Source organism: Cydia strobilella, chromosome 23, assembly GCF_947568885.1.
Source record: "Cydia strobilella chromosome 23, ilCydStro3.1, whole genome shotgun sequence".
NCBI classification, from domain to species: Eukaryota; Metazoa; Arthropoda; class Insecta; order Lepidoptera; family Tortricidae; genus Cydia; species Cydia strobilella.
The window spans coordinates 7,745,146-7,770,146 of NC_086063.1; the positions used below are offsets into that span (position 1 = coordinate 7,745,146).

The window sequence follows — 25,001 nt, forward strand, 5'->3', positions numbered from 1 at the left end:
AGTGGAGTTTTAGTAATAGGGTTCCGTTTCTACCCATTGGGTACGGAACCCTAAAAAGAGGTTTAAAAAAATCCGTGGGCGTGGCCGCTTTTTAACAAGGGGTGACTCGGGCAATCGGTCAATACATCGTCGGTGTCTGACAGGCGTACCGCTCGATCTGGATGTAGATATAACGTACCATATAGTTTAAGAGGAAAGTCGACAATCGCTTCTCCATATACCTAAAGGTAGTAATTTTTATTAATTAATTTAATTTGGAGTTGAAACTCTAGGTCCATGGGGTCCCAGCGCGCATAAGTTGTTTGCAGAAATCGCGAAGCGTCTGGTTGACGTAACTGGTGACCGAAGAGCTGGCGGCTTTCTCGCACAACGTATCAGCATTGCGATACAGCGGGGCAATGCCGCCAGCATCCTTGGTACAATGCCTCAAGGGCCTATTTTAGATTTAAGCTAGTTATTAATTTCGTTTACGTAGTACCACTGTATATATCTTGTATGTAAATTGTATTTAATATTATCTACTAAACATTTATTTACATACAAGATATATACAGTGGTACTACGTAAATGAAATTAATAACTAGCTTAAATCTAAAATAGGCCCTTGAGGCATTGTACCAAGGATGCTGGCGGCATTTCCCCGCTGTATCGCAATGCTGATACGTTGTGCGAGAAAGCCGCCAGCTCTTCGGTCACCAGTTACGTCAACCAGACGCTTCGCGATTTCTGCAAACAACTTATGCGCGCTGGGACCCCATGGACCTAGAGTTTCAACTCCAAATGGAACGAAATGATACTCTCTACCGAGGCTCTTATATTTATTACGTTTTAAAATTTCGGCGCTTTCCGCCGCTCCGTCCGCTTTTACATTAGTCCGTTGGAGGTGGGACGGTGCCAGTGTGTCTACGCAGGTAGCCATCCCACACCAACATCCGTCCCAAGCTCCAAGGAACCAAGGACATCCCATCGGGCCTCTTGCCATCATCTCTGATAATGCCAGTCGGCTCTAGAAGAGCGGGTACATTGATGAATAATTAATATTATAATTTAATATAATTATTATTCATAATATGGTATTAATTTTTCTCTGGATATTGAGATTGACACATATTGTGGCCGCCGTGCAGCGGTGTCAGCATGGTTGCATTTTTATCACCTGTCACTATGCCTGTCACTTTCGCACTAACATACTTGTTAGAAGGTGACAGGCGATAAAAATGCTACCGTTCTAAGTCCGCAGGTCTCGACGACTCAAATAAAAAGGCTTCGATTTAAAGTAAACTGTAACTGTAATCTTCAATAGGTACTGGTTACAAAGGGTTCCTTGACAAAACGGTTAAAAGGTGTAGAAGTGGTGGTTATGGTATGGAGGCTGATGAGAGAGTGATTTAGCGAAATTGAACAGTAAAAAGTTGGTTTAAATTTAGGTGCCTCTAATTGGCCGCGATACAAATTATGTGGAGCGCTACATTGGTGCTTTAAAAAAGCCTCCGCATACTAACCGAGCCCGACGGCTGCGTTTAGCTACTGCAAGGAATATTTTATATAAATAAGAAGTTGCGTACGCAACAAAATATTTCGTTTGACTTTTTTTATTTTTTTATCGAACGAGCGCTAGCGGAGGTCTCCGTTTCAGCTTGGACAAAAATGCTTTCGTACGTTGTCCGAAAAAAAAACCTTATTATCATTTAAACTATATAACACCCATGGAACTAATTACCATTCTGAAAATTTACCTTAGGAAGGTTTCTAAGATAAATATTCTTAGGTCTTTAGGTAATCTTAAGAACAAGTAAGTACGCGCAAATAATGACGTTTGCGTTGTTACCCGTTTTCATAAACAAATGATGTGTTAGGAAAAATAAACCAATATTCATAAGTTTTGCTGCTTTCGCAATTTAAATATTACCTGAAACGATGTGCTCAATATGATTACTTAGGTGTAAACAACTATATGACAACAAATATTAAAAAATCATACGCTAAACAATAATAGATGCCAATTTCTTATTTAGTCGCGAAACTATCATTTCAAGCGATCTTTCCACTGCGCAATTGGCAACATGACTGAGCGCGGTGTAACTAAATGCGTTTTTGGCTCCAATGTATCGACCCCATTCGTAGTGCTCGTAAGGCCGGTCTTTACGAAGTAATATATATGTCTATGGGTTGGACAGGCGCTGACGCGAGAACGGCGATCGGTGGACGCCATTGATTGATTGCTACTAAGCGCGCTGTTCGATGTTACAGAAATAGTGCATAATTGTTTTCCATCGTATTGTCACGGAAACGTACGAACGTGTCTCTATTTCAGTCAGTCTCGGTACAAAAAGTACTGACGTTGACTGAAGTAGCATGACAAATACGAACGTTTCCGAGAAATACGATGAAAAATAATTAAACACTATATCTGTAATAAATAAAAAATTAAATAAATATTAAGGTAGGTACATCGTACACAAATCACCCTAACCCCAAACTAAAGCAAAGCTTGTACTATGGGTGCTAGGTATATACATACTAATATAGATAAATACATACTTATATTATATACATAGGAAACACCCATGACTCAGGAACAAATATTTGTGTTCATCACACAAATGCCCTTACCGGGATTCGAACCCAGGCCCATCGGCAGGCAGGGTCATTACCCACTAGGCCATCCGGACGTGCTGCGGAAGAGTGCTCCAGTGTTCCTGTGGCCTCGCCTTATAGCCCTGAGGCGGTCAAGAGGGGTTTTTAGTGGGTAAACCGTGGGTCTCATGAGCCTATACGGGAGTCCCGAGTCCCACATAACCATCCCAGGCTCGTCCCCGCGCCTGGGTGGTATGCGAAAAGCATTTTCCCTTCTATAAAAAAAAATTTCGTTCTAACTGACAAGCTGATATCGTCCGGCGGACTGATAATCAGTGGGCCCCTTTACATATTCACGAAACAGAAATGAACAAAACTTTCATTGCACGAGTGACAGCTGTATCGGTATACATTAACCAATAAAATTATGGTTCTAATTTTATTGGTTAATGTGATACACACATAGATATCTTCATTCATTCGTTTTCGTAATCATAATCATACATTTTTATTTGCAAGAACACGCGGTTACAATAAAAGGTCGTACATTCCATTCGTGTGCCAGCTATTGTGAATCGACCTGTAGGTTCAAAAATCACTTGCGCTTCTATGTGTGAACGGCACGTCTCTACACGCTTCATGCGTCATTGTGTGAGTAATTTGCTTAAAAACAGTACTGAGCGGCCGGCAAACGGCCGTCAATCTGCTGTCGCGGGGCGAGGTAATTCGAAGCGGGGCGGGGCGGTGCGTGGCCGTTCTGTATGATAATACTATTACTTATTCTGTGGTAATGTCAAATGATCGATACTAGACGTTGTTTTACTGAAAAATTTAATTCTCAAACGATCTCAAGTTTAATTAAAAATAAACAAAAAGATACTTCTATTAAATAAATCTTCGTAAACTTCGAGGTAACATAAATCATGAATAAGAAAATGCCTTCATAAAAACCCTTTAAGGGACGGTTGTTTTAGTTTCGTATAAAATATGATTTCATAAAACGAGTTTTAGAAGAAGCGTATATCATTATTACAAAACATATTTTTAAATTGCTTGAAGACGGAAAATATGTCAAAAAAGTTAGATGTAGCATTCAGTTTTGTTTTATAATACCAATGAATGGTTCGTTGATGAAAAACGGTACAGTCAGCAAAACTATTAGCTTAGCATACAAATGAGCTTACAGGCGTGCCAAGCTTTAAGCTTTGCTGACTTTAGGTATCTAAAAGTAACGTGAAAATACAGGAAGCAAGATAGTTTGGTTGGGTCAACCAAAAATCGGTATTTTTAGTGTGCCATCTATAAATTCAGCGACCCTAAGACCCCTGGTAATAAAGCGTTACTTAGATAAAGATGCAAATTACCTAAAAACTCCAATATGGTACATTGTACTTGAAAACTACAAGAATACTTGAATTGTACTCGGGGAAATCCTGAAGAAAGGCCAGGTCAAGAGCACCCTAAATCGGCGAGCGTGTATGAGGAATGTTATGAAAGTAAAGGAAGCGAAAGAGGTATCTCAGGATCGTAGCAAGTGGAAATCCGTGGTCTCTGCCTACCCCTCCTAGGCGTGATTATATGTATATATGTATGTACTTGAAAACGTCACATATATGCGTCAGTACGCTCAGTATACTAATAAAGTTAAGATATTCTCCTTTATTACATCCGTTAAAATTCTCAAAAAGTCTCAAATATGTCTTTTTTTTCTTAGTTTAGGCTTTTAACAATATGCATATAAAATTAAAATATAAAATCACTTACAAAACAATATGTACACATTACTATTATCTCATTTATTCATTATTATTATTAAAACTGCCCCAACTAAACCTACCTTAACTCATGACGTAGCCACCCTTGCTATATTCCACACATACCAACTTCACCTCAAAACACCAGTATAAGATGAACCATGTTAAGCATACAATTGTTACTAATCAATAAGTCATGTTTTACTGGCTGGATAGATACTCAGTAAATGTTGAAAGGAACAACTGAGACTCCGCGCCGCCGCGGCACAGTCCTCCCGCTCGCGAAACGGAACGCACGTCGGTTCCAAATTCGAAATTTCGACCACCCGCCTTTTTAAACCAATCAGCGTTACGCTTGTGTGAAACAACCAATCAAAACCAATTAGTGCATTCAAAAACGGATCTGTGTGTCACAGGTAAGTTTTCTATTACATTTTCGGCAGCCGGTTTTCTATGCCTGGTTATTAATTAGGTTAGAAGTAATTAGTAGGGTTCCGTAGGTTATATTTATATAGCCTTGACAGGTGACTACCTGCGAAGGATTTATTAAATCAACCTTGAAACGGGTCCAATTATTTTGTAAGGGTTCGTTGTTAGGTCGGCTTTTTATATTCTAAATATGATCGTTGGCATAAAAAGGCGACGGAAATTATTTCAGTAGAAGTAGCGGTAAAATTTTATGTTTTCATACATAAGGTGAATTCTTTAGGATAGCTATAAAAACTTCATTAAATGAAATGAAAGGTAATGAATAATGAGACGCGCTGGAGGCCTAGCGGTAAGAGCGTGCGACTTTTAATCTGGAGGTCGCGGGTTCAAACCCCGGCTCGTACCAATGAGTTTTTCGGAACTTCTGAGTACCAATGAGTTTTTCGGATCGTTTGATATTACCAGTTGATTTTCGTTGAAGGTAAACATCGTGAGGAAACCGGATTAATCCCAACAAGACCTAGTTTCCCCTCTGGGTTGGCAGTCGCTTTCGTAAAAACTAGTGCCTACGCCAATTCTCGGGATTAGTTGCCAAGCGGACCCCAGGCTCCCATGAGCCGTGGCATGGCCGATAACGCGAGGAATATGATGATAAAAGGATAGAATAATGAAGTGATTTGTCTCTGGAAATGTCCACAATTCATTTTACGAAGACCTCGGGTTTTAATTTGACGTTTTCCTTCTTTTCTTCTGTTTTAACCGTTTTGTTATAAAGCTTCAGAGTATTATATCTGAATTGTGGAATACTTCAACAGGATTAAGGAGAACACAGGGTTTCCGAAGTACAGGTATTTAAGTCATATCAGTCAGTCATCATCATCGTCAAATAAAACTATGAAAATATATCGCGTATATTGAATTTATAATACATCCCGACGTTTCCCCGTCACCCGTTGACCACGAACGCTGTAAAGGGTTTGAAACGCGATATAATCCGATTTCATAGTTTTATTTCATGAGTAACTATCGCGGTAACCGAAGACAATATTACATCATCATCATCATCATCAGCTTACTCTCGTCCACTGCTGGACATAGGTCTCTCCTATTTCACGCCATTGAGCACGATTTGCGGAAACTCTTGCCAGCCGCCTTGCTAAGGTCATCGCTCCATCTAGTTTGAGGGCATCCTACGCTACGTTTGCCGACACGCGGTCTCCACTCGAGAACTCGTCTACCCCAACGGTTCGGTTTAAGTTAATAAAGGTGCTTAATACTATGTACTTAGATTAATTAAGACACTTATTAATTTAAAGGGGGCTACTGACTATCAGTCCGCCGGACGATATCGGCCTGTCAGCTAGAACAAAAATTTGACAGTTCCGAACAACAGACAGGCCGATATCGTCCGGCGGACTGATAGTCAGTGGGCCCCTTAAGAAAATTTAGAGCCACTTGTGCCATCCAGGGTTCATCATCATCATCATCATCATCATGTCAGCCGATAGACGTCCACTGCTGGACATAGGCCTCCCCCAAGGCTCGCCACTCCGACCGATCCTGTGCCGCTCGCAACCACCGAATTCCCGCGACTTTCACCAGGTCGTCGCTCCATCTCGTTGGAGGCCTACCGGCAGTTCGTCTTCCGGTACGCGGACGCCACTCCAGAACCTTCCGGCCCCACCGGCCATCAGTTCTGCGAGCAATGTGCCCCGCCCACTGCCACTTAAGGTTTGCAATTCTGCGAGCTATATCGGTGACCCTAGTTCTACTGCGGATATCATCATTTCTGACTCTATCACGCAGAGAAACCCCGAGCATAGCTCTCTCCATTGCCCTTTGCGTGACCTTGAGCCTTCTTATGAGGCCCATCGTTAGCGCCCACGTCTCAGATCCGTATGTCATCACTGGCAACACACACTGGTCAAAGACTTTTGACTTAAGACACTGCGGCAATTTGGACGAAAAGATACTGTGGAGCTTCCCGAACGCTGCCCAACCGAGTCGGATTCGACGAGTGACCTCTTTCTCGAAGTTGGACCTACCTAACTGGACTGTTTGTCCTAGGTATACATAATCGTCAACAACTTCGAGCGCAGAGCCTCCGATTAATACGGGAGTTGGCACAACATGGACGTTAGACATGATCTTCGTCTTGTCCATGTTCATTTTCAGACCAACTCGTTCAGATACTCTGCTGAGATCAGCGAGCATCGCACTGAGGTCCTCCATGGTCTCAGCCATGACTACGATATCATCGGCAAACCGAAGGTGAGTGATGTACTCGCCATTTACATTGATGCCTCGTCCTTTCCAGTCCAGAACCTTAAAGGCATCCTCCAATGCAGCGGTGAACAGCTTTGGGGAGATTACATCTCCTTGTCTGACTCCCCGCTGCAATGGAATAGGCTTCGAGCTCTGGCCCTGTAGTCGGACGGACATGGTGGCGTTTTCGTACAGACACTTCAGCACTTCGATATACCGGTAGTCGATTTGGCACCTTTGGAGAGACTGCAGCACAGCCCAAGTCTCGATCGAATCGAAGGCTTTCTCGTAGTCCACAAATGCAAGGCAAAGGGGGAGGTTATATTCCTCAGTCTTCTGTATAACCTGCCGCAACGCATGTATGTGGTCTACGGTACTATAGCCTTTACGGAAACCTGCTTGTTCGGGAGGCTGGAAGTCGTCAAACCTGCGTGCGAGACGGTTCGTGATGACTCTCGAAAACAGCTTGTAGACATGGCTCAGAAGTGAGATGGGTCTATAATTCTTCAGCAAGGTGTTATCACCTTTTTTGAAGAAGAGCACCACCACACTTCTGTTCCACGCTTGCGGCGTTTTTCCTTCGCGCATGACGGAACTAAACAGCGTCTGAAGGGCCTTAAGGACTGGTTTACCACCCGCCTTCAGGAGTTCGGCCGTAATTCCGTCATCACCTGGGGCTTTGCCATTCTTAAGTTGTTTGAGAGCCATACTAATCTCGTACAGGCTGACGTCCGGGATATCTTCGGTATAGTGTCGAGTTAGTCTAGCTCTAGGGTCTCTAGCTAGATCCACGACGGGTGCTCGGGTTGTTGTGTATAACTGTCCATAGAACTTCTCGACTTCTCCCAAGAGCTCAGGTTTGGATGAGATGATCCTGCCGTCGTCGGTCTTCAGTTTTGTCAGTTGGCTTTGGCCAATAGACAGATCTCTGGCAAACACCTTCGAGCCTCTGTTGCGCTTGATAGCCTCTTCAATACTGTTAGTATTGAATCGGCGTATATCTCGCTTCAGAGACTTCGAGATCCGTCTGTTGAGCTGCCTATAACGACAAACGTCACCTGACGACTGCAGAATCATCTCACGCCTCACCTCCATGAGCTTGAGAGTGGAGTCCATCCAGGGTTAGCTCGGGGATAACCGGTTAAATCCGGAGTTACCAGTATAATTTAACCCTGTGTTAAAGGTTAACTCCGAGGTAGTGGCTAACCCTCGATTAGTGCAAGTGACCCTTAGGCAAACATGTCGAATTTTACCATGTATTTACAATCTTTGTATTCTAAAGTATGAAGAGTAGTTAGCGGTAAAAACCTTATCAGAAGTTCCATTCACGAATTGCCAGATTTGAAAAATCTATAATCTAAAAGTCTACCTATATATATATATCTAATTTCTAATTATGGGCGAAAAACTATTTTTATTAGGAATTAGATGTACAGCAGATACGGGTACTAGGTGCTGATATAGGTGCATTAGGTGCATACTTAAATACATAATACATAACTTCTTCTTCTTTATTCTTTATTCTTTATTCAAACAAACACAAGTATAAGTTTACAGCGACCTACGCCAAGACACTTATACTGTTAATACATAGTCAGTATCATAAACATGTATACATTTTTCGAACTACGAGTATCTCTAGGAACTTGAATTAAACATACATACTACAAAGTTACATAGGTAGAGTTTAAAAAAATCCTGACACTACTTTGTAAGGACGGCCACTTGTCTGCGAATATGTCTGCGTTTTGGATTGAAGCTAAGAAGTTATTTAGTAATTCTATTGCTCGGTACGTGGGTGCGTTTGAACCGTGATAGGTGCGGACATTTGGATATGCGAAAAGGTTTCTGGCTCTACGTGCGCTACGCCCTACTGCAGCTATGTAGTTGTCTGGGGTAAAAATACGCATACGCTCCAGAACAGATGGGTTGTCAATTTGATTTCTTAGAAGTAGACAGTAGTGTAAGGCAAGCGTTTGCTTACGCCTTAGCTCGAGAGACTCCAACCCTACCATTCCCAGTACAAAGGATGACGGAAATAAGTACGGGTAGTATCCATAATACCTTTTGTAAAGATGTCTAGTAAATTTACGTTGGACGCGCTCGACCATGATGTTATACTTTGCTTCCCGAGGGTCCCATGCGATGGAACTGTACTCAAGCTTGCTACGGACATAGGCATTATATAGAATTATTGCAATTTTTGGGTCACGAAACTCTGAAGTCGTTCTTATAATGAACCCTAAAATTTTGTAGGCACTTTTGCAGATATTTATAATGTGAGAGTGCATGTTTAGCTTAGTGTCGAGTGTTAACCCTAGATCTTTTATTTCTGTTACTCGGTCAAGGGGAATGTTTGTAAGAGTATATGTCTGGAGGATAGGATCTAGAGACCGGCTAAAACTTATTACTTTGCACTTAGATTCATTTAGGTACAAGCGGTTTGTTTTACTCCAGCTGTCGACCTCGTTGATTGTTTGCTGTAGTACCGTACAGTCGGATGCATTTACGACCGGTTGAATTATTTTAAGATCATCCGCATAGAATAGTGATTCCACACCTGATATATTACTTGGTAGATCATTAACCATTATTAAGAAAAGAGTAGGCCTTCTTCCTCGATGCTTCATGACTACAAGGGGCGCGACCACATGAGGTTGTTATTTTGTGCACCAAGGCTCTCTATTCTACACAATTTCCCGCCTTCCTGATAATAGGCGCCTGTGTCGATCCCTGGCAGGCCTTGTGCCTAAAGTAGTTAAGGATCCGCTGGAGGCAAATGGCTGATAAACGGCACTGGATTTTTAATACCGTCAGGATTGACGCATTAGTGCGGCGCGTCGTCCAAGGAATACCCAAAATCTTGCGCCAACACCATCTCAAATGCAACAATTAATTTTACTCCGAGTAAAAGTAGTAAAGTACGAAACTTTCAAAGTCCAGGATACATAGAAAACATCCATAACTTAAGAACAGGAGGTGTAGGGTTAGAGCCGGCGTAGCTTTATTTGACGTTCATAAGCGCACTGTAATATGCCTACTTAAATAATAAACTATCTTTATCTTTAACAAATTCGTAATAACCATGCACACAAATGGCCTTACCCGGTTTATAACCCAGGACTTCTAGCTTCGAAGGCAGGGTCATTAGCGATAAGACTAGGAGGCTATTAAAAGAATTTTAAATCAGTAAAATGCCACGGCAAACGGCACTTATGTCTGGGGAGAAAGCTTAAAAACTAATTTAATTAAGTAGTTTAGCTGTCATGAAATCCGTTTATTGTTCGTATATTAATGCGTGATTCTATGAAACTACGTAATGTTTTACAATAGAGTCAGACAAAGATAACTCCATGGTATTTGCAATGACAAAGAGTGGCAATGTCATTGTCAAAGCCAACTTTTATTATCCGTACAAAAATGGCTTTAACATTATTTTCCAGTCTCACTCCGGTTTTATAAAAACAAGATCGTTAAGCGCTTCAGTAATACAGCGATAGCAAAGCGTTTGTATTATAATTAACTTACTTTCTCTGAAGGATTTAACGATGCTGCAATTAGCAGTTTTTGTATCCAAGATTAGAAGTATGGTAAGGATCATTTAGTTACGCGTCAAGGACTTCTTTCTATTCCAGCATTATCAACTAACAGAGCATCGTTATTTTTATAAGAAGTTTTTGAAAAATTGCAGCGTATCGTAGCTATTTCAACCCGATTTAACAACTTTTGCTCCATTAAAACGCACATTTTTTATATTTTTAGACAACAGCGATTAACATGAAAATTGCTTCTAAAAATGTTATTTTATTTAGATTACTTGTTTATAAAAATAACAATTCAATAACAATGATATCGGTGATTCCGGGTACGCACTGCCGTCCAATCAGTGCTCAGCGAGCTGCGTTCTTTCTTACTCAAAACTTACTTTCGCTTTGCTACTAGCTCGTATCATAAAATCAAACTCGTGTTTTAAGGACCCTCATTATGTACCAGTCATAAATGACTATTTAGTAGAAAAGGAGGATTATAAAATTTTATCGTAACAGAAAACCCTGATATTTTTAACTTTCCGACATAAGATTTTAATCTTCAAATTATTAAGTACAACCCTAAATTGAATTATCAGTTCACCATCTCCCGTTATGAAAGTATAACAGTACAGTCGAGTTAGAAATTAGGTCAAAGTGTAAAGATACAGTAGGCCGCATAATTGCCGGTTCGGAAACTTCGTTACTTTGTAATCCAGCCCCGAGTTTGGCCGATCGATCCGTGAAGTACAGTTGGACAGAAATTTAATTTTCAAGTGATTATCTATTTTGTTTTATCGAGAGCAGCCCATTTCTCAAACAGCGTTAGACTAATATTATTATTCCACGAACTGTCAAATCGTATGGGTTGACATGGCAACACACTAATAATATTAGCCTAATACCGTTCAAGAAATAGGCCCCAGGTAGATCAGTAGTAAAGTAGATAATTTTAAGGGTCCCCGGTAAGCTCGGTTCTCCATACAAACTTAGTTCCGCTCTCATTTTAAAACGACTAGTTAGATTGCTCTGAAACTTTGTACTTACAATAGGATAAGGTATATCTTAAATTCCCTGTATTTTTTAACTATGGTATCTAAAGCTACATAAAATAATTACAGACATAGATATACTTTATCCTATTGTAAGTTCAAAGTTTCAGAGCAATCTAGCTAGTCGTTTTAAAATGAGAGCGGAATTACGTTTGTATGGAGAACCGAGCTTGCCGGGGACCCTTAATGGTGACTGTACCTACATAGACAGCTACATCAAAAACATAACGTAACTGTCAAATTTTTTTTTTTTGTGACACGCTTTTATTGCTGACTGTACTTCTTCTCATTTGCATGTTTATCGAGTACTTCTTAAGACGTTTCTAATGAGCCTAAACTTGATGTGTTTGTGTTTTTCCATCGAGGAGTTCCGTTGGCTATATACCGGCTGCATCATCAGAACACTTCCATGTTAGCATATTATTGCATTGTCACCGGAATTACGATAGTACTCCAAATTTCAACTGAATCAGATACCGGGAAGTGGTTCAAAGTTTAGGTTCAAGATTTGAACCTAAACCTATATATATATATACATACAAAGGTATATACGCAGTGAAGCTAAATAAAATGGTGTAATAATAATAATAAAAAGCTCCGAAGCAGCATATGCCATGACCTATAAAAACTGCTTTCAAATCAGTTCTCTGAAGCTACGATATTGTTGAACTTTGTCTTGAACTTTACATTATCAGCGCGATTTATTCTTCTTTTGCTAGCGAAGTCTTTTTATGAAGTATATATAAGTAGATACTTCGTAATTGGTTTATTCCGTTTCAATCCGTCATTCATTTTATCTAGGTGACAGTGACAGTCTTCCGTTTCGAGCGCCATCTTGATAGTTGCGCCTCGTGCATGGAGACTATATAAAGGAGCCAAATCTCTATGTACGAAAAGTGTCCATCAAAAAACAGTAATTAGGAGGCGCCACCATATACCGAAATACTACCAAAAACAACCTACGTAATTTGGTCGAGTTATTTGTTGCCTTATATGGTTCATGTTATACTCATGTCCCAGAGCCTAACTAGCGCCACCGGAGAGATTAGGAACTATTATTTAAAGCTGAAAGCGGTCACTTTTGCAACAATTCTGCCATAATAGATTGGCATCCTTTCTATACCATCCATAGAATAGGATAATGACTACTAGTCAAATCAGGATATCCATCTTGATAGTTGCGCCTCGTGACTAATTCGTTTGTTTTTAGGGTTCCGTACCCAAAGGGTAAAAACAGGACCCTATTACTAAGACTCCACTGTCCGTCTGTCCGTCCGTATGTCTGTCTGTCTGTCTGTCTGTCTGTCTGTCCGTCTGTCCGTCTGTCTGTCACCAGGCTGTATCTCATGAACCGTGATAGCTAAACAATTGAAATACATCATCTGTGAAAATTTCAACTGTCTCAACACATTTTAATCACAATATTAATAACATTTATACAATATGATATCATTAATTTATTTCATAAATTCTAACTGTCAAAAATACAAATCCGGGATCATACATATTCTTGCGGTATGTTTCTGATTAATATAATTATAGGTAGATCAATCTTGATAATTATAAAATTATTTTTGCGACAGCCACTTTAGTCTAATTTTAAATTGAATAATAATTAAAATTGAATTGAATTAAACGCCGCGATGGAAGTTGCATTTCTTAACCCATTACCAGTCCGCCGGACGATATCGGCCTGTCAGTTGTTTGGAACTGTCAAATCTTTGTTCTAACTGACAGGCCGATATCGTGCAACTTTAACATTTGAACGTCACCTTAACCGCTTTAAAATAACAAAGTATCTGTAACAGTGTTAAATATTTATACCTCCATTCTCCCGCGACGGTCAAGGGAATACAATTTGCAGTATAATCGTCGCTAGAATACTTTGTATTCTGTCTGCGATATTTTTATTGAAACTTTATTTCGATAGCGTTGGGTATTCGGAATTTTTATGATCGTGTGACATTGTAGTTAAGTGTACAAATGGAGCGACGGCAATTGTACCTATTTTATTGTTACACGATTTAAGGATACCTAACTTACGCTAGGTCCGCGTCCGGGCGGACACGTCCGACACTTTGACTTCTATGATGGGTGATCCGTGATAAACGCTTTCTATCGAAAATTAAGTGTCTGACGCCTCAGCCCAGACCCGGACCGTTAGCGTGGGACTACGGAGAGAGAAGATAAACAAAATATCCATTTTCCAAAATTTGTTTGCAAATGATGTTGGCCTATATTTAAAAGATCTCCATTTCAAAGTTCAAAGTTCCAAGTTCAAAGTGTTTTTATTTGTGAGTATATGTCAAACTGATTACAGTGGCGGTAAATAAATATTTGTAGCACTATACCCTGCCTGATGGCGTACAAAAACTTGAATAATTTCCTTACATACTAACATGCGAAATAAATTTACATATCTATATAAATACCTAGTTATTATTAATATTAAAGTCATGTCAAATCAGAAGCGTTAAAATTATACAGCAAAAATTCAGAAATGGTGTAAAAACAATTATCAATTAAAAATGTCAGTAGTTTGTGCTTAAACTGATTTAAGGGTAACATTCTGAAATGGACAGGCAATTTGTTATAAATCTTACTAGTTAAGCAGAACACACTTTTGCGCATTAGGGCAGTATTTGCGAAAAAAGGAAAGAGATTCTGAGGATACCTGGAATTTCTAGCAAATACCTTAGAGACCGTCCTGAATAGTGTTGGGTTTGTTTTGATGTACATCGCAATTTCAAAAATGTAGAGGCAGGGGAATGTAAGAATTTTCAGGTCTTTAAAATGTGGTACACAGCTATCTGTTAGGTGAAGCCCTAGAATCGCTTTCACGCATCTTTTCTGTGCGATAAAGACGGCTTCTCTGTTGACTGAATTACCCCAATAGATGATCCCATATCGTAAGGTTGACCCAACGAAACTGTGATAATGTGTGTGATGTGATGTCAAACCATGGACATGCACCGATCATCTAAAATCTTTCCTCGTGCTGCCCATAGTGATTCCAAAAGGACATATACCATTTTTAGCAAGTTATGAATGAAAAGCGTGAATTGGTTGCATGAGGTTACACTGAAATTTCTTTTATTTTACGTGAAACAAAGGAAAATCAATTATATTCTCCAAACTATTTGGTTTAAATTTCAATGGCTTAAACTGAGTATGGTGGCAGGACGAGGCTCGAGTATTTTCAATAGGGTAATGTATTCAAAATAAATTATTTAGCACCATGCATGAAATAAAGCACCAAAAGACTAATAACGTAGACAGCAGTTATTTTTGGTCACAATTTCTATTTTAAACCCGTATAAAACTATAAAGAGTAGGTTATTTGATTGTGACGTCACATGCTAGTGTTTCATATAAATTCCATAGTAGCAAAATCGTTTTGACAGTTCGAAAACGGAAACTGATTTGGCTAGTAGTCATTATCCTATTCTATGGATGGTATAGAAAGGATGCCAATCTCTTATGGCAGAATTGTTGCAAAAGTGACCGCTTTCAGCTTTAAATAATAGTTCCTAATCTCTCCGGTGGCGCTAGTTAGGCTCTGGGACATGAGTATAACATGAACCATATAAGGCAACAAATAACCCGACCAAATTACTTAGGTTGTTTTTGGTAGTATTTCGGTGTATGGTGGCGCCGCCTAATTACTGTTTTTTGATGGACACTTTTCATATATAGAGATTTGGCTCCTTTATATAGTCTCCATGCCCTATTCGAACACTGAACTTAGTATTCATATAACGTTTTGTCACTGTCACTAGTTAGACTGCAATTTTCATTATTGCGATACTGAGACAGTTCATGCAACGAATAGTTAGAGGATAGTTAGCAGGTGTAGTCAATTAACGTTATTGGATCAATTTTATTATTCAATAGAGGACGTTCGGCCAATATGGTATCGGTAAAGAGAGCTAGGAATATAGGACACAAAAGATATGGCGCGCTGAGCGAAACTTGCGACGATATCTTCCGTCTAATTTATCTTAAATACTAGCTTTTTCAAAGTACTAACTGTCAATGCTTGTTGGCAGTTACTATAAAAAGCTCGTATGTCGTAATGTTAAGCGAGGTTTAGACTAGCAAGAACTTGCATGAAATTTACGTTACATTGCCGACTACTAAGGTAAACTGCATTCAAAATGTTTATCGGATACCGCAATGTAATGAGAATTTCATGCAAGTTCTTGCTAGTCTAAACCTCGCTTTATGTCTCGTAATGTTTGCAGTACATTGCTGCTCGGTAAATTTTCCAGAATTAATTACGGGGTCATAATTAAGCGTAACTTAAAAAAAACTTGGGTATCCTATGCCCCAATGACCTTCTATCTGAATCCGTTAGTTTTCTAATGTTTTTTGTAGCTTATCATATTAACAGTAACGGCTTCAAACAATATAGTATCCCATATTTACTTAGTTCATTGTTTTTGAGATATTTGGCATCAAAGTTGAACAATTTTAGGCCAAAATACTGTTTTTTTTTTGGCCATAACTTTTGTGTTAATGAGTTTTAAATTAAAACATTAGACATATTTTTAGAGACGTCAAAGACGAACTTAAATATGTAGATTTTGCACATGTAAGATCTTTCACAGCAATCAAAACACGAAAAAAGTGTTTTTTTTTGACAATGTTTAAAAATATTAATAACGGGTCACTCACGTATAGAACGCTCGACATGTTTTACTCCGTACCGAGTAGCGTCATCAGGAGCTTGCGTCACCGTCCGTGCTAAAATACGTTATGTTTAATATGTATGTGTCTCACGGAAGTTTTGTTATTAAAATGTTTAAAAAATCATAAATAAATTAGTATGCATTAATACAATACGCTATGTAGCTTATGTATGCGCTCATGCTACCTAGTATTACATAAGCTTCGTCTATGTATATTATACCATAGTATACGAGTTAAAAATCACGTCATTTACGGCCATTTGCTAGTAGTCATAACAATACCATATCGATCCAGTATCGCTAATGGGATTGCCGGTGAATCAAGCGTAATTACTAAGTAAGCCGGTATTACATTCCATGCTCATAACGCCGTAGCACAATGCAGCGGCCGGCAAATTAGCAATTGCTGGCTTAAGCCGGCAAGTTTGTAGCAAGATTCGTTGCAGACGCGCTTCGCTTAAATGCGCGCAACATGTTTCGTAACCTACAACGTAAAGATGTTATTTCTACGCAAGTTTGAGAAAAATCCATTGTCCATTCATGCCACGGCCCAATTCGAACAATGATTATAAGATGTCACAGCGATACGATACCGATCTGACAGCGTCAAAAGTGTAATTTTTTGAAGAAATGCCACTTTTTACACTAACAGATCGTTGTCATATCGCTATGATATCTTATTAAACATTCTTCGAATTGGGCCAACAATAGTCTCGTAGCTACAATCGTAGCGGGTCTACGGATTTCGTAGCTTCTACGCATTCTCGTAGGCCCTCAAATTGTTGGCAAGTTTCGACCCAACTGAGGGACAACGGATAATATTAGACAATCTAAATATCCTTAAGATTGCGGGTTTAATCTTGCCAATTTGTCCCAACGGTTATGCTGACAGGCGTTCTAATTTTAATAACGGGTTGTGAATTAGATCTGGATTAGTTAGAGATCTGACTGATCTGTCAGTGTCAAAAGTGACATTTCATGAAACAAAAACTTGATGATGGAATACTTCATGATCCATTTATAGATATTTCTAATCTACTTCAAAATTGTAAACGATGAAGTTGTCAATTTGTGGGTTTTTAGGGTTCCGTACCCAAAGGGTAAAACATGGGACCCTATTACTAAGACACCGCTGTCCGTCTGTTGTATCTCATGAACCGTGACAGCTAGACAGTTGAAATGTTCACAAATGATGTATTTCTGTTGCCGCTATAACAACAAATACTAAAAACAGAATAAAATAAATACGAGTATTTTTAGTGGGCTCCCATACAACAAACGTGATTTTTTGCCGTTTTTTGCGTAATGGTACGGAACCCTTCGTGCGTGAGTCCGACTCGCACTTGGCCGGTTTTTTTGTGTTCGCCGATTTTTGAAAAATGGCTACGTCTAAGGGGCCATTTGAAAAATTCTTCACTTTCTCTCTCTTTCTTATCGTTTTGTTTCGTATACATTTCGACGGCTTTAGGTAAAGTTTCCCAAAAACTACTCTTTAAGAGCTTCGTAATTAAGGTAATTACAGTCTAATAGAGTTGACAGACAGACGTAAAACTGTGTTTTATGTAGCCGTGTGTTTAATGTGTTTTGGCCACATGGGCGGTAAAAGCATCATTTAATTACAGCGCGACATAAAAAAGTAGAAAATAAATAAGGGCGCCACTTTCTACGTAACTGTCACATTTTTGACGTAAAATGCAACATGGCAACTATTTTGAATGGAGAATTTTTAGGGTTCCGTACCCAAAGGGTAAAAACGGGACCCTATTACTAAGACTCCGCTGTCCGTCTGGCCGTCTGCCTGTCTGTCACCAGGCTGTAACTCATGAACCGTGATAGCTAGACAGCTGAAATTTTCACAGATGATGTATTTCTGTTGCCGCTATAACAACAAATACTAAAAAAGTACGGAACCCTCGGTGCGCGAGTCCGACTCGCACTTGGCCGGTTTTTTATTAGTTCCATTTTATTTAATATATAAGTGCAGGATTGCCTTTAAGCCTTTTCACATAAATGGCTACCAGTTCCCAGTAGTAACAAATCCATATGAGTGAATACAACGTAATTAAAGAATGGTTATTAGAGCCCGCTGATTGGAGAAACTACCTTAGGCTGGTTTTAGTGTCACGCGGACCGTCTGTGCGGACAGCTCTGCAGCTTTCTCATACAATCCCAAAGTCAAAGTCAAAATATTCTTTATTCAAATAGGCCTAGCAACAAGCACTTTTAAATTGTCAAGTTTTACAAATATTACCTTAATCTAAATATCAGAGCAATTTATTGATGCAGTTATTATTATTTTTAAAAACATTGAATTAATAGATATGTCAAACTTAATAATAATAATTTCACAAAAGGATCGTCAAACATCAAGTTTGGCGGTGCGGAGCGATCCACATGGACGGTCCGTGTGACACTAAAACCAGCCTAGAATGGATGAGCCAACCTACTTTAAAATACTAAAACTTATGACCCTTGTCTCGGCCTGACATTTTTACGATGAATTCCTTGTCGTTACTTGATGGCAGCGCCATGCAGACTGAATATTGAATAACAATGGACGTAGTTTTGCACATTTATGGAGTTTTTGGAGTGCATCCAATTGGCGTGGCGCACGTTTGGTGTACGTTTCTAGCATTGTCGGTAGGCTTGTGTGTACATGTACTAAGATAAACACGATTCCCTCCACTGTACTAGACCGAACTATTCCCTAATGATTCTGCTCAGTACGTTTTAGTACACTACACGCGAACGAAAGAGAATGGGAGCGAGGACCGAGGAGTGACAATGACAGCAAAGCGAGCCGAGTGATCCGACCGAACTAAACCGGCTCGCCGTTCGCCGAGCGCGCGCGAGCAAAGATGGCCGAACGGCTCCCACCCGGCGCCCGGCCGGCTAGTATGAGCGAGATAGCAAATAGCCGCTTATAATGCCCAGTTTCTCTCGGTGTACTACTGAACTAATTGTACTAAAAGACCGAACTAGTACAGTTGTGAGATTGTACTAGTTAGGAGCGATCTTTTCAGTGAATGAACATGCATCTCTTTGTCGGTCACTCCAAAGTCGACACGCCGATACGTCCAAATGAAGTGGCGTGCTGGATTTCAATCCAAATGGAAATCCACGATTAGGATGCCGTTTAAAAAATATACGTTTTTGACATTCAAGGACCGCTTTTGGAATGCAGCACCGGTATCATGGTCGCGTTTTTGTCACTTGTCATATCATGCGTCACTTTCGCACGTACGTACTTGATAAAGTGTGACAGGATGGTGACAAATGATAAACAGCCGTCCATCTTAGCCCCGCTGTCACGCTATTTAAACTGAGCCTATGCACTCAATTTTGGGAACAAATCCAATTATTTTATTAAATATTTTATTGCGTTAGTAGTCACACTACTATATATAAATTATAAACTGTAATAGATGTCATATATTAAAGAAAAAGTGACGAAGCCCTCCAGTGGTGAAGGCCGGATCCGGCTTTTAATATATGACATCTATTATAGTTTGAGCCTATGCAATTAAAACTGCAAGAGGCCATGCGCTTGGCGAAGAATAGAAGCCTATGGGGGAACCTGATCTTCAACAGAAGGACATGATGTCACGATCCTCAGCATTGAGGGAACGACTGAAGAAGAAGATTTGAACTGAACTGTTGGAAGGCTGTTAGAATCGGCTTGAAAGTTCATTTCTATTTGATTGTATCTTTATAACAGTAGTGTCTTATTGATTACCGATACCTATTAATGGGAATATTGAACACATATTATTTTCAATAGTACCACACGAGACCAATCATATTATCATCACTACATAGTATAAAACCAAGTCGCTTTCCGCTGTCTGTATGTCTGTCCCTATGTTTGCTTAGATCTTTAAAACTACGCAACTTATTTTGATGCGGTTTTTTTAATAGATATAGTGATTCAAGAGGAAGTTTTATATGTATAATACAACAGGACTGCACCCGTGCGAAGCCGGGGCGGGTCGCTAGTTATATATAATTATATGTACATATACAGCCGAATACCGCTCTGAGACTTCATCTCAGAAACTGCATTTGTGTAACGAACCAAACACTATCAACTACCACCACTACCACCCCTACTTAGACTAATTAACCCTGACTCTTATCTATAACATTTTAAAGTCCAATTTAGTTAAAACCGCTCCCCTGTATTTCAATATCAGAATGGTCTTAACTTCTTTGGAGAAATGCGGCCCTTAAGTCAGTTCGCGTTCGGTGTTGGTGTGTGTAATTATAAAAGGTCGTAAACGCCATTGAGACTAGTCGAAGATGTGACGTTTTATAAGTAAGAGGGTTGAGAATTGGTGTAATAATTTAAAAGGTCATAAGCGCCCTTGAGAATGGTAGAAGATGTGACGTTTTTAGATTGGGAGATGTTCAGACGCTTACATTATTGAGCTTAGATTGTGCATCGATGCATGAGTAATCGCATCTAGGATACGGTGGTGCTGTTAAAACAGTATTCCATGTTAATTTATTGGTTATCTCTGGCCCACCACACAAAAAAAAAACAGTCGTATCTATCGGATAATGCTTTCAGAAAGCTGTTGGGAATGCTTCTTGCTCGTTGCATTAAGAGGCCGTAGTCGATTTTGGAGCAAAAATTTTAAATTGATAAATTTAGTCGTTGAAATTATACACGTTTTGTTACGTAATATCTAAATAACAAGTATTGGTTTCTATTAGCACGTCTTCTCATCTTGCCTTTTAATAATGAGGTCGCAAGCGTGCGTCACCGGTAATATATGAAAAGAAGGGGCAGTTTTTAAAAATTCATCAAAAATTTATGGTGGTAAATTATACAAATTGATGTATAAGAATAGTTTCAACAAATGTTGTAGATTGTTTAAGTATCAAAATTACGTTGAAATTAAGTCGATTTTCAGAGAAATTGTCACTTGTTTTGAAGTAATTTCTGGAGAAAATTGATTTTGTCTAACTTTCATTTACACTACTTCAAAGTCATAATAATAAAAATGTAGTCTGATAAACGTCAAGTACAGGATATGTGTAATACAAAATTACCATGTTTAGCCGTCCAAACTTTACGGAATTTACAAATAAGAGCGACAAAATCAGTGCTTTACGCGCGTTTACCTAAACGTCCATCAGAAAAGCAAACATTACTAATTTAGTGAGTCTGTTTTCAACAAATTGATCTGATAAAAGGTAAGATAAGAAGATGCGCTAATAGAAACCAGTACTTGTTATTTCAATTAGGTAACAAAAGGTGTACAATTTCACCGACTAAATCTATCAATTTTACATTTTTGCGACTAAAATCAACACCGGCCTCTTAAGGAGGCTGAGCGCTTACGCAAGATAGCATACATACATACAATACATAACAAATTTCAAATACTTGAAACTGATTTTAGATTTCCGCCAAGACATGTTGGTCGCGTGGTACAGGTTGCGTTTGCGACAATTTTTTTGTTTGGTATAGCTTCTCTATAGTAATAACTCAATGCCCTAGTATGACTTGTATTGTCGCACGTGACTGCAAGATAAGCTTTTGTCAATTTCGCTAGATCTATGTGTCATGTCGATGCGGAAGATCGGAAGATGACCTCATCTCAGCATGTTGCTGGTGGCTTCCAGCGCTGATTTCATGGCACTTTAATCTTATTCTATGTTTTATTTTTAGGGTTCCGAACCCAAAGGGTACAAACGGGACTCTATTACTAAGACTCCTCTGTACGTCTGTCTGTCTGTCTGTCTGTCACCAGGCTTTATGTCATGAACCGTGGTAGCTAGACAGTTGAAATTTTTACAGATGATGTATTTCTGTTGCCGCTATAACAACAAATACTAAAAAGTACGAAACCCTCGGTGGGCGAGTCCGACTCGGTTTTTATATTATGTAATGTCTCGTTTGTTTGTGCTTACGAATAAAATTTTATTCTTATTCTATATAATTTTAGTATATGTATTTGTTACAGGTAAATAAGTGGTCGATATTTAGTTACAAACGATACGAAGAGTTTTATTTAGAACACGTTTAGTTGGTGAGTACCTAGGTACTTATTATTATGAGCCATATTGTTCTACTGTTAGGTAAAGGCTCCTTGAAATGTATCCTTATCCTCGGAAGTCTCTGTCAAAGATGTCAAGCTCGTCCCATCATCTTATCATCATTTTTTATCTCAATTATTTTTAAAATATATTTATGTTTAAGATTATGCTCATCAGACCCCTCGGCTACATCACTATCTATTTTATACTAAAATAATACAGCTATGTATTATACAGCTATGATATGCAGGGTAAAACAAGGTCGGAAATTTAGTTGTTTCTATGTAGGTATCTACATTGTGTAAATAATACATGGTTAAGTAAGTACGAATATTCAGCGTTGTCTTGAAGAAAATCTAATTATCTGCCCGAGCTAAAAGCTGCACCGTCACTGGATCCTCCATTATCTGTGGTAAACTCTATTTGCCGTCACAGTCCACAGCGTACCGGTACAGTAAGCCAAGTAGTCGCTAAGTAAACGGTTTAAGTAACGTATTTTCACATCAATCACACGAGGTTTCGGAGAGCCTAGGTCTCAATTTTTAAGCACTATTTAACAGTGCGTGAGTAGCGTTCATGATAGCTTACTTACTTACTGGTGTGGCGCACCAAAGACCGCCATGCTACTCTGTCCAAAACCGTTTCTGTCTAGTCGACGGCGCCGAGTTCGCTGAGGTCTTTCTGCACTCCGTCTCTCCAGCGGTACCTAGGGCCATGTCTATGGCGACATGGGCGTTCATGATAGCTGCGCTCTCCGAAACATGTCGCACGAGCGACTATTACTACGTGAGTTATGAACCGTATATTTAGCTTAGTGTTAAGGGCCTACTGATTATCAGTCATCAGTCAGTTAGAACAAAAATTAGGCAGTTCCTAACAACCGACAGGCCGATATCGTCCGGCGTACTGGTAATCAGTGGGCCCCTTTAGTATGACTCACGACAGTTTAAATTCCAAGTAGTCACTCTTGCTTAAGGGGCTGCTACAATATTTTTTTTACATTTAATTTTTACACGTTTTATTAAGGGCAAAATTTCCTCTAATGGGGTCCACTGATTACCAGTCCGCCTGCAGTTTCTGGCCCAATCAGGCGGCCTGCAGTCCTAGGCTAATTCCACACACATAGGTGATTAATGCCTGCCGGCAATGGCCTGCTTCCATCTCTGCGACTACAGACTATAGCAGTTGAGAGTCGTCAGTTTTCCGCCGTACTGTCGCCCGCCAGCAACGGTCTGATATAAGTTTGACAGGGCCCTATAAATTGACAGTTCGCCGGACGATTTCAGCTGTTAGTTAATCGCAACAGGCCACACATCAACAGTTCTATTTCAGACTACGGACTGTCCGGCCGATATCTGTCGGCGCTGACCGGAATGGTCAAGCCACACACTATCGGTTCGTGTTAGCCGTGAGGCCGAAACCTGAACTAGAACTGTTAGTGCGTGGCCTTTTGCGATTACCTGACAGGCTGATATAGTCCGTCGGACTGATAATCAGTGGGCCCCTTAATAATTCACAAGGAAACGAGACGATATTTGCAAGGGCAGACTAACCGACACCTTAAAAGTTTAAATTTGACAAAAAAAAAACAAATATTATTTATTTAATAACACAAAAATTAAAATGTTTAGTAAACTTCGATCGTTAATAACTTACTTTGAAGACTAAAAGCAGTTTAAAGAATCAAGATCATTTATTTTCAGCTAAAGGTTACAGACATTCCAGGGGTCTCCGCACTAGGTAGTGCCTGTATCGCGGGGAACCAATTACAATTTACATATCAGACTTGTTACAATTAAAAACTCAATTAGTTTAGAAATTCGCTCTTATAAATAGGAAACCTAAGTCCTTAAGCTCTGAATATAAACTCAAGGCCCGTCAGAGTGGGTGTAATCGGTTGAGGAATATTGATTTCGATGAAGCCTTGTCCGGTAATTTTACATTTTACACACCTAAGTCAGACTGACTTAGAAGCTCAGAACCAGAGTGACGTAATTACGTCGTTTGACACGTAATTTTACTAGAGATGCAACGGATAGTTGTTTGGCCGGATACCGGATGTTCGGCCTGACCATCGGCCGAATATTCGGTATCCGGCCGCCGAATATTGGATGTATTATAAATTCAATATCTTCTTCTTTCTCCGTGCCTCTTCCCATTTACTTGGGGTCGGCCCTCTGAATATGTTTTCGCCATTTGGCTCTGTCAAAGTAGGTTGCTGGTATTTTTTGCGATTGCTTCTCTAGGTTTCTCCACCAGGTGGCTTTTGGGCGTTCTGGTGGTTGTTTGCCTGTGTCAATTTCTAGAGCAATTTTTACCGGGTGATCTTTTTCTCGACGCATTACATGCCCGTACCATCGGAGTTGGCTTTCATGGAGTTTGTTTTCATAGTTTTATTTCACGGTTTAGACTCACTTGTTTTAGTCACTCGCGCGACATGTTTCGGAGAGCCTAGGTCTCCTTTCCTTATCATCATAAAAGCGAACTTCTTTAGAGGAATGTGTCCTAAACGAAGTCTTAACCATATTTTAATTAATTTCCTACTTAACCTAGCACTCATAAACCAAGGAATATGAGGAGGTTCACATTGCATAGTCCTGTACCATATACCTTTTTCTTTGCAACGCTCATCAAAGTGTTCTTTCCATATCCCACGTACTT

The 25,001-nt window shown here is 39.6% G+C and overlaps 1 protein-coding gene across 3 annotated transcripts in view; it reads left to right on the plus strand.

The window, feature by feature from the left end:
- LOC134751900 (sperm surface protein Sp17) overlaps positions 1-25,001 on the plus strand; it is a 185,696-nt gene that overhangs the window by 13,019 nt on the left and 147,676 nt on the right. For 2 of the 3 annotated variants that reach the window (XM_063687452.1, XM_063687453.1), the window contains exon 1: positions 4,587-4,747. The exons of the other annotated variant lie outside the window; for it this stretch is intronic. The gene's annotated coding sequence lies outside the window, so the exon portion shown is untranslated. Of the gene's footprint in view, positions 1-4,586; positions 4,748-25,001 lie in introns of those variants that run through there. 3 annotated transcript variants of the gene reach the window in all.